This window comes from Castor canadensis, chromosome 10 (genome assembly GCF_047511655.1).
Source record: "Castor canadensis chromosome 10, mCasCan1.hap1v2, whole genome shotgun sequence".
In the NCBI taxonomy this organism is placed as follows: Eukaryota; Metazoa; Chordata; class Mammalia; order Rodentia; family Castoridae; genus Castor; species Castor canadensis.
Window position 1 is genome coordinate 27811322 of NC_133395.1, and position 19517 is coordinate 27830838.

Genomic DNA, 19517 nt, shown 5'->3' on the forward strand with positions numbered 1-19517 from the left:
TTTTAATACACATATTATTTACAGGAGTTTAGACTATTTGTATGCTTTTCTTTTTTTTTTTTTTTTTTTTTTGCAATACTGAGATTTTAACTCAGGGCTTACACCTTCAGCCACTCTGCCTGCCTTTTTGTGATGGGTTTTGTCGGGATAGGGCCTCAAGAATTATTTGCCTTCAAACCACTATCCTATTATTCAATGCCTCCTGAGTAGCTAGGATTACAGGTGTGAGCCACCAACACCTGGCCAAGTATGCCTTCTTGTTAGGAAATTTCTAGTCAGGTATGCTCTCTTGGGCAGCACATACACTAAAATTGGAACAATACAGAGAAGATTAGCATGGCCCCTGCACAAGGATGACATGCAAATAAATGAATTGTTCCATATTTTAAACAAAATTCTAAAAAGAGGGCTGGAATACTGGCTTAAGGGGTAAGAGTGCCTGACTAGCAAGTGTAAGGTCATGTGTTCAAACTCATGTTGTTAAAAAAAAAAAAAAAGAAGGAATGCATAGTTAACTCATTAGCCCATTTCTAATGTGGGTTATTTGATATGTTTGTGCTAAGATTTTTTTGAGGTGATTATATATTCTAGATGTCAATACTTTGTCAAATGGATATTTTGTCAACGTTTTCTTCCGTTGAGTTAGCGGCCTCTTGCTTCTGTTGATTGTGTTCTTCGATGTGCAGAAGCTGGTTAGTTCAATGAAATCACATTTGTCTATGTATTTTCTTTCACTTTTGTTGCCTGTGCTTTTGAGATCCTATTGAAAACATTCAAAACATCACTGCCTACACCGAAGTTTTACAGTGTTTCCCCTATTTTTTCTGATTCCATACTTTTAATTCTTAAATTTATGGATTAATCTAATTTGCACTGACATCTGTGTATGGTGAGAAGAAGGATGTAACTTCATTGTTCTGCATATGTGGATCCAGTGCTGCCAACCTGTGGAGACTCTGCATGTTCTATAGCCCTATGAAAGGCATACACCACACTATGCACTGACATCTCGAAATGTGTGTATGTGAATGTTCTCCACAATATGAGGAATGAATTGAGTCTGTCATGTGATCGATAGCTTTTCAGTCTGCTAAATTCATTTCATGTAGCCTTACACTAGCAACTTTTTATAAGAAAAATGCAAATTCACATATTTTGTTCAGTTAACTTCACTGGAAAGAGTATATTTAGGATTTGACGTCAGAGATCAAATCTCAAATCTTAAGAATGTCGCTATTAGCATCAGTGTCTTATATAAACTATTTATTATCTTAAAATCAGTTTTCCTACACATAAAAGTATGATAATGATTAGAATGACTTATCTGCTTAAAATATCATGATTCAGTAAATAATTTATAAATTAATTTATCTTTAAATTCATCAGGGAAATGAAAAGCTATGTTCACAGAAGAAAATTATTTCTTAAGAAAAATTAAATTATAGTATACAACTTAAATTAGTATATTTGCCGGACACCAGTGGCTCATGCTTTGATCCTAGCTGCTCAGGAGGCAGAGATCAGGAGGATAGCTATTCAAAGCCAGCCTGGGAAATTGTTCCATGAGACACTAATCTTGAGAAAATGCTTAGCAAAAAAGGGCTGGCGGAGTGGCTCAAATTGTAGGACTTGAGCTCCAGCCCCAGTACCACAAAAGAAAAAATAATAATGTATTTATATGACTTAAAATTAATTTCACAGTTTCAATAAAGTTGCAAAATATCTTTCCCATTTCAGGGAAACATTTAAACATTTAAAAAAACATTTTAAAAGACCTTGCAGGTGAAGAAGGCTATGTTTTAGTTCAAGAAATATTTCATTCCTATTAGGGAATTGGCTGAATTGTCATAGCATGTATATTAAAGCTGTATCTTCAAATTAAGGGGAATCAGAATACTATAAAGAACATTACTAGAAATCACATCTTGATAGTATTTATCTATCTTAATGATATTACAATAAAACTATATTTAAATATATTTTGTATAATGGTTTACTCATATAACTTTATAAATGACTAGTGAATTGAACAGTCATTTCAAAGTACAACTATTTTATGTTACACAATATACTATCTTACAATATCTGAAGTATATCCAGTTTTCTTGAGTCACTAATACTATATCTCTGAAGCAGAACTTTTTCCTCTTAATTCAGCACTCAGCATCACTGTGAACATATTGATCTGATATCAACTGCTGACTACAATATTTGGCTAAAGCCATATATTTACTGAACTGCAAACACAGCATTATGACAGGCATATATAAAAGAGTTTTCTACTGCACACAAAACTCATTGCAAACACTTTATCTTAAGTGACAATTTTATCAGCAGTTTTCTTTTTTCAATTTGTTCAGTAAAGAGTGTATATGTTAGCCACCATAAAAATAATATGTTGCTGTGAAACATTCCCTAAAACAAAATTAATTTCCTGGGTCCTCATTTATAATAAAGATCTTAATAAATTTAACTCATTTATTATAACTTGATTGTAGAGGATTACATTTGGAGAATTAAGTTATAAGGAATATATAAAAATGCTGAGGCAACTTTTAAAATATCAAGGGCTTATTGTTTAATAAATATTATAAAAACTTTAAAAAGTATCGCTGTTAAAATATTTCATAATGCATTTGATATATGAATCCAACTATTCTTCAATTTTTTAGCATACCAAGAATATACAGTAAAATTCAGTTATAAGTAATTGTGACAGTTTTAATGCAATGTACTTTTCACTCACAGTGTCTTAAAATGCAGTTACTTTCTAAAGCTTATAATTAGAATGCTATAAATCATACCATGATGTGCTAAATATCATACTTTGTATGTGACTGCTATGCAGAAACTCAGTAGTGCTATGAAAAAAACATGATTGGTTTAATTTTTCTTTTGTTCACAGAGGGCCTCCTCAGAAAAGAGCTTCAGGTTTTGTTTCTACTTTGAGTTCTACATGGAGAAGTCAGGAAAATACATGCCAGAGAGCGGGAAATGAGTGTGTGAAATTATTGAATAACTGCCATACAAAAATGCACTGCATGAGGATAATTTTGTCAGAAATGAACCATAGGACCATGGCCCCATATTAGTGAACATAAGTACACTCTATGATGTTTGCAAAGTGGTACTAATTAATCTATAAAAACCAAAATTATAATGTCACTGGTAAGGATAGAATATCCTTACAGAGAATATTCTCTATAATGCTTTTCAATGGTCAACCTAAGAACCTTATAAATAATAGTTGATAAATGTTGATACTTTTATCATTTCAATAGTTATGGTATCTGTAGTGTAAAATACTGTATTGTACATCTAAATATTGTTCAAAGTTAGATTTCATGCTTAATGATCTTGTCACATTGTGATTCTTCCAAACTCTGCTCTCAAGTAGCTGGGAATAAAAGCATTGGCCACCGTGACCAATCTTATGTCTTTATATCTGTTTTCATCCACAATACACTTAAAAATAGCAAGTATTTATCAATTATTTTTAAAGTTATTATTGAGAAATATGCAGTGTCCTATACACAGTGGGAGATACAGTCAACCTTCAAAATTATCTCTATCCACTGAATTATAATATTGTATAAAAATTAGGTCTACCTTTATTATCTTTATGGTCTTGAAAATTGTTGTTGACATGCTTGAGCCTGTTTTCCCATCAGTAAGATGATACTAATGTTTCTTAACCTGTACCATTCTGCAAATCTATGACACAATATAAGTGTGGTGTGTGGCAGACATTCATTCAATGGTATTAGTGCTACTCTAATACAAATATTTATGCAGTGACTTCTCTTTGCTTGCCTAACACAAATGCAGAAAACAAGATCTCTGGCTTCAAAGAAATCCATTATAACAAAATACAGACATCACTTGAAATAATTGCAATGAAAATGGTAAGAGCACCACTCAACTGTCTCTCTCTTCATTCAGAGAGCTTAAAATACTATGGAAATCATTTAAAGCACTATTACTTTACTCACAACCAAGACGAATTTTACAAAATACTATGGATAGTTATGAAAGACATTGTTAATTTCCAAGAGGATAGGAGAAGCCTTTGATTATCCAATCCACGAAAAAAAAAAATCTAACAGCTAAATCTATGTAGTGTGTATTATTTGTGAAAAATTAAGAATTCTGCACATATTAATTAATCCTTTAATCTTTTCAATGCACTGTTTTGGTAATTATTTGTTAGTCAGCTTTCTTGTTATTGAAACAAAATACCTGAAATAACCAACTTAAAGAGAGGAAATATTTATGTGGGCTCATATTTTTGGAGGTTTCAATTCATACTTGGGTGGTACAGGTTTGGTACCTGTGTGGCATATCATTGTGGGGAGTGAGAGTGTAGGGTAGCAAGTCATTCACCTCATGGTTAGGATGAAATTAACAAAGAGGGAGAGACTATGCTGTTACAACCTCCTTCAAGAGCACACCACAAATAGCATAGAATTCAAAAGATCTGGAAACAATGGACCAAAATCCCTCCAATAAAATCAGTGGACCATGAGCAGTAACTTCTCTTTCCCTTAGAAGGGGAATGCTGCTTCTTCACTCAGCCATCCTTTTTTGCAATTTTGAGTTAAGAAAAGTATAGGAGGGAAAGACTGGAAATTTTAGGGCAACTTATCAGACTTAGAAGCAAATTTGAACCCCTTACATCACCCTGAACTTTTTGTACCATACACAAAATTTGCCACACAGCTCCTGTTGTAACTCACTACTTCCCAGGTGGTCACTTACAATTTTTAACTCTTCCTTTGTAACTTGTTCATTTACAATCAGTTCCAATGTATCTGCTATTTTCTTACCATTGGAATCAGATGGAAAATGGAACACCATGTTTTACATAGTAACATTTTTCAAATACTGAGGTCACAAATTCTTTCTTAAAAAATGGAAATTATGCTGGTAACTTTTTTATTATTTTATTTTACCTTATCATTTTTGCATTTACTTGCATGTGTATATCACAGTATCTTTTTTTAATCAACTTTATGCACTATAATTTATGTAAAAATACCATGCAATCATTTTTACTGTATGATCCTATGTGTTTAAATTTTATGTAATTAAACAAGACTTGTGGTACCTAAACTTTGCCATCGTAACCATTTTAATATCATAAAGTTAATTATATTTCAAATAAATAATATGTACATTTTATTAACCTTAAAAAGGAGCATTATCATGAATATCAGCTCACTACAATCCCTTCGAGGTCAGTTTCCTGTTCACCGCTTGGTACACAATCAAGGCTGAGTAGGACCAGCACCTTAGGGGACAATGTTGGCACCTGGCTTGCCCCACTCTTCTGGCTATTACTGATACATGTAATAGGCTGTGCTACCTGCCTAGTGAGGAAGAGCAGGAGAAAAATTGTGTTTCACTATTGGAACTAACCTTCTCACCATTTTTTTTTTATTCATTTATTCACATGTGCATACATTAGGTCTTTTCTCCCCCTTGCTCCCCTCACGCTCCTTGTGGTTAAGTCAAACCATAACTGAAGTGAAATTCGTTTGATTCTGAATGTGAAAATCTTTCCCACACTCTATGAAAATATGTACCAATGAGATAAATATGATGTAAATAACAGTAAGTAAAATTTGCTATCTCTGATCTGCTGAAATGGGTCTCCAATGAGGGCTAAGATTTTGGAGTTTATTCATTTTAATTTCTACATAGAATTTCACTGGCATTAACATTACTCATTACATTTGAAGAATAATCTACTGTATTGTTTCTAATATTTTGCTTCTTCAGACAATGTGACAGTGAATATATTTGTACGTTGTTGTTGTGCCTGTGTGCAAGAATTTCTCTAGAGTTTATCACAGAGTAAAGAACTGGCTCAGAGGGGTGTGACTCTTCAATAAGAAAGATATTTCTAGGTTCTGGAGCTTGTTTTATTCCTAAAAAAGTGTAAGAAATGCAAACAAACCTTTAAATGTTTTCAAACCTGATTGATGTGAAATTATGTCTCATTGTCATTTTAATTTGTATTGCATTGACCATGAACAGTGGTGATGAACTTTTTATATTATTTATTTTCCAAATTTATTTTGGAATTATCTTTTTTTTATATATTTTCCATTTTTATTAGGACATTTGCACTTTTCTAAGAGCTTTGAAGCATGCACTTCATATTCTGCTTTTTAAATTTTTATTGGTTATGTACATTGCAAATATCTTCTAATCTCTAGTTTGATTTTTACTACTCATTAAGAATGTATGTGTTTGCATGTGTGCCCACAGGCATCAATGCCAATCCTTTCCTTAATGGTTTGAATATCATTAAAACGTGTCTTTAAAATAAGCCAAGAAAATGTTCTCTATGTTTTTCTGAAAGCCATTTAAGCCTTTACTCACTTGATTTCTTTTTTTTTACTTTGAAAAGAGATTTTATTTTTACATTGGTCTATAATTATAGTAAATACATTAATTGGCAAAAGATACAAAGCTTTTGAAGTTTAAAATAACCCCACTGAAAGATTGTGTATATAAAAGTCAAATTATTGTTTATGTAATAGTGGATTAAATAATCAAATTAAAAGTTATAATATCAAGAATAAAATGAAAATAAATATAATATCTAAAGTAAATTTGTATTTAAATCATCTCTTTATAAAATATTATGCTGAGTATTAAAATTCTCTTAAGTTTCAATATGACATAAAGTATAACTAAATAACAGAACTTGAGAGAGAAGTCTAAAATACTTTGAAATGGGATCTTACTTTCACATTGGTCTACAATTAGGCTTGCTGAAATCTTTACAATTTTAGCTTGGATTATCTAGGCATATTTATCTGTTCCTGGTTTGTGAAGACACTATCATGTGTCAAGGTTGAAGTTTTACCTTCAAATAGTATAGAAAAGTAATTTAAGATATAGATTTAATATGATGTTTATCATTCATTGTATAAGCATGGTTTGGAACATGTATAAAATCATGCAGGTTACAATGTGATTTTGTTGCAATGATAAATTCAACTTAAGTACGATTTTATTTGACCGTTTTGACCGTTTACATCTGAATTTAATTCATTAGTATTTGATTTAGGACTTGGTTTGGTGTTTTAAAAAGATTGATTTATAGGTGTTGCTAGTAATATCCTTGTGTGTTTGTATTGAGATTATAAAGAGAGCTTTCTTTTCCTATTCTTTGAGATGATTGGAATAGGATAGATATGTACGGTCCTTAAAATTTTGATAAAACTGATTTGTTAGTTCAGTTGGGATTGCTTATTAGAGTAAGACTTATTCAATATACCATCCTAAATGGATTGGTTTATTTTTATGTTATTATAATATATTTACTTGGATGGGAAATTTATTCATATATTTTAAAATTTCAAATATATGATTGTAAAATAGCCAGAGCAATTTAACCCAAGCACTCAGAAAGTAGAGGTTGGGAGGATGTTGGTTTGAGGCCAATTGGGCAAAATTTAGTGAGTCCCCATATCAATGAATAAGCCAGGGATGGTGGAACACACCTGTGGTACTAGCTACAGAGGAGACCAGAGGTAAGAGGATCTCAGGCTAAGAACAGCCTTGAGCAAAAACAGGAGATCTTACCTAAAAAGCAGTTGTATGTGTGTGTGTATATATGTGTTAGGTTAGCTTAGCTCTTTAAACTGTATACTATCTATATTTAAGTTATCATTGCAGTCTTAATAATTATAATATATTTCTACCTTTGATTTAGTTATTTTCCTAGGTATTTTTCTATCTGTCTTAATGTCAAGGTTTGATGTTTGTTGGTCCTCCCTAGTGATTTTTGAACTTTTTGTTTAATTATTACTCTTATCAATAATATTTCCTTTCTTCCATTTTCTTTTGTCTATTATTGCTTTTCTTTTTTGATATTTGTAAGTTACATAAATTAAATCACTATTTTTAATACATTAAAGTCTATAAATTCACCTCTAAGCTCTGCTTTGATTACATTCCACAGTTTGATATACAGTAATTTCACTGGCTGTATTGCAGGTGACATTATGATTTCTTATTTTACCGGTAAAGATATAGCCAAGTTATGGTACAGCAATAAAACCCCCAAATCTGTACAGCTGAAATTCTGAAAGTTATTTCCATCTTACATCAGCTTGCTTCAAATTCAGGCAATTCTCCATAGCACTGCCCTCTTAGCATTCTAGGCTGCTGAGGAATTACAGCTTAGCACATGTGGAAAGAGAGCTGGAGAGTCTCATGTTTGCAAACATGTTACTCATGCCACTGTCTTCTATATCTCACTGTCCCAGTAAAATATGGTCACATGGCCATGCCTGACCTCATGATGCCATGAAAAACTTATTACTCAGCCTACTAATAAAATAAAAACACCATAGCTAGTATTTACTGAAATCTACCCTTCGAGTCGTGGAGGACTTGGTCTGCTATCTTTTCACAAGCAGAATGCCCTCCTCTCTAGAAATGTACAAGACTTCCATATGCTTTATGTTCTGCCCCGTTTCGGCATGGTCAATTTTTCTTATCTTTCTCATTACAATAAGTATGTACTAGCATCTCATCATGATTTTATTTTGAACTTTTCCAATGGCTAATTATGTTGAATACCTTTTATGTTTATTTGCCATAATGAGATCCATTCTGATGAAGTGACTTTTTAGTGTTCTTCCCACTCTTAATTTAGCTATTTTTTTAATAATTGTTGAGTTTTGAGTTGCTTATCTAGTTTAGATAAATAAATTATCAAGCTAGTAAATCTAGTAGGTAAGGACATATATGGGATTTGCAGATATTTTCTACCAATATGTAGCTTGTGTTATCATTTGTTTAATTGGACCACTCATTGAAAGTTTTTTTATTTTGATGAAATCCAATTCATTTCAATTTTTCTGTTTATAAATTGTTCATTTGGTTTCATTTCTTAGAATGAAACCAAATTGGTCTAAATCCAATTCTCAACATTTTTTTTCATGTTTCCTTCTCATAGCTTTATGTTTTTACAAATATATTTACATATATGATCCATGCTGAAGTTATTTTCACATAAGGTGTGATATGTAGGTGGTAATTGCATACTCATATTTCGCATATTATATCCCATTGTTCCAACACCATTTATTCCAACAAATAATCTTTTCTCCATTGAATTCTTTTCGCCATATTGTCAAAAATTGGCTATCTAAATTTGTGTGGCTTGATTTCTAGAGTCTCTATCATGTTCCATCAACCCATGTGTCTATCATTTTGCCAATACCACATGATCATTTCCTTTGCCTCACTGCAATGCCTTCATGTCATGCAGTTTCTTTTTCCAGAAATATTTTGAACTAATCTGATCCTTTTGACTTTGCAAATAAATTTTAGTCACCTTGCCTGTAACACAGATATTAATTTTCTGAGATTGTAATGAGAATTATAATAAATCCATATGTGAATTTTCATGTTTACCATGTTGGATCTTTCAATCCATGAACAAACATCATCGTCTACTTATTTATTTTATTTTTACAAGGACATTTTGTAATTTCAGCACACAGATATTTGACATCATTTATTGATTTTTATGTAACTGCTTCTTTTTGAGCTATTATAAATACTAGCATTGCTTTTATTCCTGCTTCCTCCTTTACATCATGAATTTATAGAAACAGAATTTTTGTACACATTTGTTGAAATTGTTTCCTGGATATGACTAGACTCACCAGTCCTCTGTCTAGATTTCTCTGGAATTTCTACATAGAAAATCATGATATCTGTTAATAGAGAGTCTTATTTCTTTCAAATCTACATAACTTTTATTGTCTTTTTGGGTTGTACTAGATGCATTATATGATTTTGAATAAAAGTGATGATAGTGGATATCCTTATCTTTTTCCTGATCTTAGCAGGAAGGCATTCAGCCTTTCATCATTACATGTGATGTTAACTCCTAAATCATTTTTTGTGGAAATCTTTATGACAATAAGTAAGTTCCCTTGTATTGTTATTATGTTGAAAATATTTATCATGGATGGATTTTGTATATTTTTCTTTCTTTTGTGTGTGTGTGTCTGTGGTACTGGGGCTTGAACTCACCTTGAGCCACTCCACCAGCCCTTTTTGTGTTAGGTATTTTCAAGATAGGGTATCACAAACTATTTACCAAGGCTGGCTTTGAACAATGATCCTCCTGATCTCTGCCTTCTGAGTAGCTAGGATTATAGATGTGAGCTAACAGCACCTGGCTCATAAACTATTTAGTTTTCACAGAAGTTTATTGATGATCACATCAAATAACTTGGGGAGTATTCCTCAATTTTTAAGGTAATCAGGAAACTTGAACTCCATTATTGATGCTTAAACATTTGGGATTTTTATGCCTTCTTGGTGAATTAAAAATTTTTTGATTATATACCACCCCACTAACCCTGGCAATTTTTTTCTTCCAACATCTACTTTCGGGACCATGGTGTGGCTTTGTGGTAAAGCAGTAGCATAGCATGCACAAGGCTGTGGGTTTCATCTTTGACACTACACAAAAAATATAAATTAAATCAATAAAATTTGTTGTCTGATATTAACATAGTCATGAAAGTTTTGTTTTTGGATAGTTTTTAATTTTTGTACTTTAACATATCTATATGATTATGCTTTAAAATGAGTTTATTTCAAGTACAGATATGTATTATGTTTTGGTTCTGATAATGTCTGTCTTTTAATTGATATGCCTAGCATAATGTATTTTACTTACTCAAATATGTACTATTTCTATTGCTGTTCCTTCCTTCTTGATGTTTCAAGTTTCCTTCTGACTTTATTTCCCTTGTGTCTGGAAAATTACTTTCAGCCATTTCTCTACAGTAGATCTGCTAGCTATAAACGCTTCAGTTTTTCTTTAACTGAGAATGTTTTCAACTTACTTTCTTCCTTTTCTTTTGTTTCTTGGTTGTACTGGGGTTTGAACTCAATGCCTTATGTCTTGAGTTCAAGTAGGAATCAGATGGTCTACGATTTGAGCCATGTTCCTGGACCTTTTTGATTCTGGTATCTATCAGGTGGGTCTCACATTTTTACCATGGGTCAGCCTTGCCCCCTGTTCTTCCTGTCTATTCCTCTTGCATAATTGGAACAATAAACATATGCCAACACACCAAGCTTATTAGATTTTTTTAAAAGCATAGTCATCCTGATCTCTGCCTCATGAGTAACTGAGATTAGGGGTGTGCTACAATGCCGGGTCCAATATTTATTCTGAAATTATTGTCTCACAGTTTTGAAGGCTGGAGTGGGAAATCAAGGTGTTTTGTCTCTTCCAAGGCCTCTCATTTGGCTTACAGGTGCCACTTTCTTATTATGTCTTCATATGGTTACCCTTCAGTCTATATTATGGCAGCATCCTAATCTCTTCAAATAAAATGAGACATTATTGTACAAAATAAAGAATTCCTATCATGCCTCACTAAAGTCATGAACATCTTCTACAGCAACTGTTTCTTAAGACAAGCCCAATGAATTAGCCTATCATTTTAAGGTTAATTTTATTTAGCAACTGGTAGAGGAAAGTCTGCAGTTATTTGACTACATTTATCTGGCAGCTTCAGCCACTCCTACAATACTTCAGTTGTAATATCACAAATACCAATGACATTTCTTCCAAAACATATCATATATCATTCCTTGTCCTCAAATAAAATCCCCAAATTTTCTTCTTTCATTAGATGTACTTAAGGCTACTACAGCATGTGTGTATCTCTCCTGAATTGGATTCTATTCTTTATTTCCCCCAAATGTTCCTCATTGGAGAGTCCTTTCTATATTTTCGCATGCTTATGACATTATGTAGTGTCAGAAGTAGGTACTGAATACAACTCCTCTCAAAAAGACTAAAGCCTATAGATTTATGAAATGTTATCCACTCATGACCCAGGAAACTCATGATAAACAAGCAAAGGGTATTTCTCTAAATACATAAAAATGGCCAACAGACAAGAACAATGTGCTCAACACAGCAATCATCAGTAAAATGCAAATTGAAACCACTGTAAGAGTCAGGATAAGATGGCCGATTAGAAGTGCTCATCATTTTGATCTTGTGTATGAGAAGAGTTAGGTAACAAGGGAGTGACTATATTCCGGATAGAGGAAAAACAAGAAGAGTCAAAAAAGAGTTGTCAAGACAGCAGGAAAGCAAAGAGAAATAGAGGTAAGAGAGGAAAGTGGAAAACAGTTCCAAACCCCTCTCTGATTTCCCAGGTGCAGAAGAGGAAGCTGAATTCACGATTACAATGTAAGCCAGATGGTCTTGGCAACAGACTGGAAATTAAAGCTGTATGACAAGCCGACACCTCCCACTAACCTTAAGCCCAGTGTAGGGATTAGGTGAGACTACTCTGGAACCTAGCCTTGGTGAAGAAAGACATTCTGTGCCTTTCCTCAATTCTAAGTGCTACAGCACATGCCATCTTGAAACAAAGCCTGCTAGTTGAGACTAGATTAATCTGGGTGATTGGAGACAAAGAACGTCGTGGCTTGGGGAGTCTTGGGATGCCATGCCCTGGTTTCTGGGTGGGAGATGGCCATAGAGATGGTTGTGGAAATGGAGAGGGACTGACATGGACTTGCAGAAAAGTTCAAGCACTAGGGAGCTCTGGCAGTTAAGTGGTACGGAGAGGCTACGCCTTCTATGGTGAGAAGACTGTCTCACCACCAAAGGGTTGCAGTGGAAACTGAGCACCAAGTATGTGGCCGGCATAGTATTAGTACCCAACACTTTCCTCCTGACTATTTGTGTTGGTTGTCAAGTGGGCCTGAGAACCCTGATCCCTGGACATCTGAATCATGTGATATCAACAGTTTTCTCCCAACCCTTCCCCACCCCAAAAGAGTGGTGAACTGAAAGCACTGAATCCTACCTCCAGCAACTGCACCCCTGCAACTGCACTGACAGGTAGAACTGAGAGCCTTGAGTCCAGACCTGAGTCATGTGAGTTTCACAACTTCTCCCCCAACACATAGCAGTGATATGCTCTATGGATGTGCAAGCACTAAGACAAGGAGGCCTAGGTCTCTCAGCTCCATCTCTGCCAGTGCAGAATATGGCACTCTTTTTGTTCTTCCCACTCTCTGATACATTTGGAGGCCCCTTTATGTTGGGTGCTTGCAACTCCTGAGGAAACAAATTGGAAGTCTTGTGAGGCAAGTAAGAACCTATCCAGTGTGCAGGCTGTAAAAATACCTAAGGTCAGCAATAGCTCCCAGTATTCAAAGTAGGAAAATTTCTATAATGAAAGTAGCCCAAAAGTGGACAACTGATCCTTCACAAGTAGCAGCTAGGCTTCCTTTTCTGAGTAGTGCCATGAGCAGGTAGCAAATGCTTGACTACTGAACCATGCACCCAGAGCAGTGGTGAGAAGTAGCACGCCTTCATGGCCACTACACTGTTCTGCATAAACACTCAAAATATTCCAAGTGAAAGACTGTATAAGTGATTTAAGCTTCCAAATGTACAAATTCCAAGGCAGAAACACAAGAAATTTGAAAAAAAAAAAAAGCAACATGTCTTCTTCAAAACTCAAAAGCTCCAAGTGACAAATACTAAAGGTAGTGAATTGCATGAAACCTAAGACAAAGAATGTCAAACATGATTATAAGAATGATCAATGAACTAAATACCTGAATAAATTCCAGGAAAACTCAAAAAGATTACTGAACTAAAGCTGACAATGCAAGGCATGAAAGAGGAATTCAATAAAGATACAGAGATTCTGAAAAAAAAATCAAATTTAAATTCTGGAAATGAAAAGCTTAATAAAAAATTGAGGCAGAATATTTGGGCTTAAAGACAAAGTAGATGACTTGCTGCAGTCCTGCTGCAGTGGGGGCTCCGACTCTGGCTTTGGGTGCTCGAGTGTTGAAATACGACAGGAATTCGGGGCTGTGCCGGGCAACAATGGCATAGTTTATTTTCTGAAGAGAGTATTTAAGCAGTGCAGAAAAGCAGGAAGGAGTGTGTGGCAGTCCCCAAATTTCCCTTGACCTCTGTACTAGGATTGGCTGTCATGTTGCTATGGCTATGATCCCAAGTGTGGAACATCGTATTCTCGGTACTGGATATTCCCGGTCCCATGCAGAGAAAGAATAGGGGAGTTCAGCAACTGTCCTTTTGGACTGTTGCAATCTCTCTTAGGGCTATTGCACAAAAGCTACAGTGACTCCACTCTTTTCCAACAGGCTTTGGGGGTCCTGAGGGTTTCCCACATTGATGTATAAGAATATACAGAAGAAGATAAGGAGAAACATAAAGTATGAAAAAATATGCAAGACCTCTGGGACATAATTAAAAGACCAAAGCTATGAATCATGAGCATAGAAGGAGAAGAGGTGCAACCTAAAGGCATAGAAAATATATTCAATAAAATAATAGCCCAAAATTTTCCAAATCTTGAGAAAGAGATAGTCATCAGAGTACAGGAGGATTTTAAGACACCAAACAGGCATGACCAGAAAAGTGACTCTTCATATCATATTAAGTTAAAACATTAATGATACAGAGCAAGAAAAGAATATTGAAAGCTGCAAGAGAAAAGATCCAAGTCACCTATAAGTGCAAACCAATCAGAATAACAGCATATTTCTCAAAACAAACATTAAAAGCAAGAAGGTCATGGACTGTTGTATATTAAGTCCTGGAAGAAAATAAACTGCCAACCTAGATGATTGTACCCAACAAAGCTATCATACATAAATGAAGGAGAAATGTACAAAACCTCCCAGGATAAACAAAAGTAAAAACAATTCATGACCACAAAACCAGCACTGTGAAAGAAGCATAAAGGAATCCTACACAGAGAAGAGGAAGAGAATAGATAAGCAAAGAAGAGAAGAGAAGAATCAAACACTACAAAATAACAAAATGGTAGAAATTACTGCATACCTTTCAATAATCACTATGAATGTTAATAGTCTCAATTCTCCAATCAAAGAAATGGAGTGGTAGATTGAATTAAAAACCAAGGCTCAAACATTTATTGCCTACAAGAAATGCACCTCACTGGCAAAGACAAACACAGAAAACAGATTTCAACACATATACCCTCTACCTTCACAGATGTTATATTTTACAATATTATTGATGTTTTATTATTTTCTTTTCTTTTCCCTCCTTTCCTGAGTTCCACAGAGTAGTTCCATTATTACAAACATGCACTATATATTACTTTGTATATGATGTTTGTTTGTTTTGGTGTATGTTTATCTTTTGGATTAATCTTCCACATGTGAGAGAAAACAGGTGGCTTTTGTCTTTCTGATCCCTGCCTTGATGCAGTTAACATGATGTCCTCCAATTGCATCCATTTACCTTCAAATCACATGGTATCAATATTCCTTCAGGCTGAGTAAAACTGTTGTGTATATACTACATTTTCTTGATCCATTCATAAGTTCTAGGGTATCTGGACTGTTTCCATATCTTGGCTAATGTAAATAGTGCTGTGATGAACACCAGTGTACAAGTGTCTCTCTTACATTCCTTTGGGTATATGCCCAGGAATGGTATCACTGGACTGACGATCCAGACATAAACCCATGCAGCTACAGGCAACTGATCTTCAACAAAGGAGCCCAAAACACATGAAGGAGAAAAGACAGCCTCTTCAACAAATGTTGTTGGGAAAACTGGATAGCCACATGTGGAAAACTGAAACTAAATTCTTGTCTATCACCCTGTACCAATATCAACTCAAAATGGATCAAAGACCTTAATACGAGGCCTGAAACTTTGAAACACTGCAGGAAATAGTAGGGAATACACTGGAATATTAAAGCACAGGGAATGACCTCCTAAATAGAACTCAAAAGGCTCAGCATTTAATAGAAAGAATAAAAAAAAAGGGATTGTATCAAAATAAAAAATATTCTGCACAGCAAAAGAAATAGCCAGTAGACTTAAGGAACTGCCCACAGAATGGGAGAAAATCTTTGCCAGTTATTCTTCTGATAAGTATGATAGTATTCAGAATATACAGGGAATTCAAAAAATTCAACCCCTAAAGAATAAAGATCCCAATGAAGAAATGGGCAAATGAATTAAATAAGGAATTCACAAAGGAACAGATATGAATGGCCAATAAATACATGAAGAAATATTTAACTTCCCTGGCTATAAAGTGGATGCAAATCAAATAATCTCACCAAAGTTAGAAAGGAGAACAATTCAAGGGCAAAAAAAAAAAAAAAAAAACAACAAAGGCTTGGGAGGATGCTACCAAACAGGACCCTATACACTGTGGGCGGGAATGCAAATTAGCTAACTCTTTGGAAAGCAGTATGAAGATTCCTCAAAAAGATGAAGAAGACCCAATTTAGTAAAATTAGAGATGAGAAAGGGGAGATCACAATAAATACTAAAAAAATTCAGACTGTCATTAGAGAGTACTGTAAAAATTATGTGTTAATCAACTGGTACATCTAGAAGAAATGGACAATTTTTAGATACATATGACCTATCAAAATTAAGCCAAGAACATCTAAACTACCTAAACAGATCTATAACAAGCAATAAAATTGAAACAGTAATTAATAGTGTTCCAATAAAGAAAAGTGCAGGATTGAACTGAATAATGCAGAATTTTACCGGACCATTTAAAGAAGTGACACCAATGCTAAATAAATTAATTAATTAAAACTCCTAGATAAAATAGAAAGTAAAGCAGCACTACCAAACTCATTCCATGAAACCAGTATCACACTGACACAAAAACAGAATAAGGTCACAAACCAAAAAAGAAAGCTTTAGAACAATTTCTTAAGTTTTTGAATATAGAGGCAAAACTCAGTAAAATCCTTACAAACTTAATTCAACAACAAATTAAAAAATCTATGATCATATTGACTTCATTCCAAGGATTAAGATTTGCTCAACATATGTAAGCAATAAATACAATTCAACACATAAACAGAGTAAAGGACAAACACCACATGATCTTAATAGATGCATGAAAAGCCCTTGACAAAGGCTTTTATCAATATATCTTCATGATAAAAGTCCTGAAGAAACTAGGAATAGAAAGAATATACTTCAACATAATAAATGCAACATACAATAAACCTATAGCCAACATCATCCTAATGGGGAAATTTAAAACCATTTCCTCTAAAGTCAGGAATGATACAAGGGATTCTACTCTCTCCAATGTTATTCAATATAAATACTTGAATTATTAGCCAGAATAATGAGACAATAGAAAGATACAAAAGGGAAACAAAAAAGAAAAGGAAAAAGTCAAATCATTCCAAATTGCAGATATGATCCTGTACTCATGGCTTGTAAAAACTCTTAGACTGGATAAATACTTTCAACAAAAAAGTAGAATAAAAAATCAACTTACAAAAATCAGTAGCCTTTATATATACAAATAATGAACAGGTTGTGAAAGAAATCAGGATAACAATTGCATTCATGGTGGCCTTAAGAAATTACCTATTAATAAGTCTAACAAAGAAGATGAAAGAAAGTCCTTTCTGAATAGAACTCCAATTACTCAGGAAATAAGAGCAATAACCAACAACTGGAATTGCAGCAAATTAAAAAGCATCTGCACAGCAAAAGAAGCAATTGCCACAGTCAATAGAGAAAGTACACAATGGATGAAAATGTTTGACAGCTATCCATCAGACAAAGAATAAATATCTAAAATATATAGATATTTTATATTAAAAATTAAACACCAAAAGAAAACACAATTCAATTAATAAATGGGCATATAAATTGAATGAACAATTTTCAAAAGAACAAATATAAATAGCAAATAAATGCTGAAGAAATGTTCAAAATCCTTAGTGAAAAGAAATCAAATCAAACCAAAATTGAGATTCCACTCATCCAAGTCAGAATGGCAATCACCAAGAAAACAAACACTAAATGCTGGAGAGGATGCTAGGAATAAAGGAACCCTTATCAGCTGTTGGTGGAAATGTAAATTAGTGCAGTCACTATGGAAATTAGTATGGAGGTTCCTCAAAAGACTGTATGCAGAGCTGCCTTATGATCCTGCTATTCCACTTCTAGGAATATATCAAAAGGAATGTAAGTCTGCATACAATTTTGATACCTACACAACCATGTTTATAGCTGCACAATTCAAAATAGCCAAACTGTGGAATTTAGTGAGGTGTCCATAAACTGAAGAGCAGATGAAGAAAATATGCTATACATAACAATAGAGTATTTTTCTGACATAAGGAAAAATGAAATTATGTCATTTACAGGAGAATGGATGGAACTGGAAATATTCATGTAAAGCAAAATAAGCCAAACTGAGAATGACAAATATCATGTGTTCTGTCTCATAGGTGGAATCTAGACCTTAAAAAAAGTATAACATGAATGAAAATTAGCAAGAGCAGGGGCATGAAACAGTTGAAAGTGGAAGGAAGTTGAAAGTTGAAAGGAAGAGTAAGGCAGGTTGGAGGTAAATATAATCAAAGTACTTCATGCACACATGTAGGGAAATAAAATAATGAATACATTAAAATTATTTGGAAAAGTGGGGAGAAGGTAAAAGAAAGTACAATAGAAAATGTGAATTTGAACAAAGTACATTTTATGCATGTATGGAGATACTGCAATGAAAACCCCTTGTACAATTAATATATGCCAGTTAAAAAGGAAGAAATTAACAAATAATGAAAATTAATTTTCCATGAAGAAAAAACACTGAGATATCTTCTCACACTCTTTGGGATGGCTATTACCAAAACGAAAAGAGATGTTGGCAAGAGTATAGAAAAAAGGGAAGCTAGTAATCAGTGGGAATGTAGATTGGTATAGCCATTATGGAAAACAGTATAAAGGATACTTAAGAAATAAAAAGAAAAACTACCATAAAGCCCAGAGTCCTTCTTCTGGGTATTTATCCAACATAGATGAAATAACCACCTCTTAAAGATATCTGCAATCAGAATCATGTATATATCATCATTCATGATAGCCAAGATATGGAAACAACCCTGACACCTGGTGATGGAAGACTCTACACCTGAAATATAGACAATAAAATTTATTTTAAAAATAATGAAGTAAATACAGAATTAAAAGAGAAAAAGCAAAAGTGCTGTTAATATTCTACTGCATGCAGGAAGCTCCTCTGACTACCTCTATCAGAATGACAATAGAGGGAATCAGTCGCTGATTCTGATGTGGCTGTGGAGACATGGTCCCTGATGGTTAATTAACTTAATTGAAGGAGGAGATTCCACTGGACTGGGGGGATGGGAGGGTTCTATGCAGATACAATGTGCTTCCCACAAGGCAGAACTTATGAAAAACCTTTGCTATGAGTGCCCAGTGGCCTCTTAAAATTGCTTGAATATGACATATGTTCTCATGACTATAATTGAGTGTTTATATTCTCTACAAGCTAAGTAAAAAAATTATACAATAACTGTAAAACTGTTTTCATTAAATTCTTTTTTATTGTTAAAATAAAGTCTTATTTATATTAAGTTTTGTATGCACTTGAATTACTTAGATCTTGATATACAAG

General features: G+C 33.8%; 1 non-coding gene across 1 annotated transcript; it reads left to right on the top strand.

Annotated features, from left to right (window-relative positions):
• The first annotated feature begins 281 nt into the window (after window positions 1–281).
• LOC141413094 (U6 spliceosomal RNA) lies at window positions 282–388 on the top strand. Its single transcript, XR_012437918.1, has one exon. It is a non-coding gene; the product is annotated as a U6 spliceosomal RNA (small nuclear RNA).
• Window positions 389–19517: the final 19129 nt, after the last annotated feature.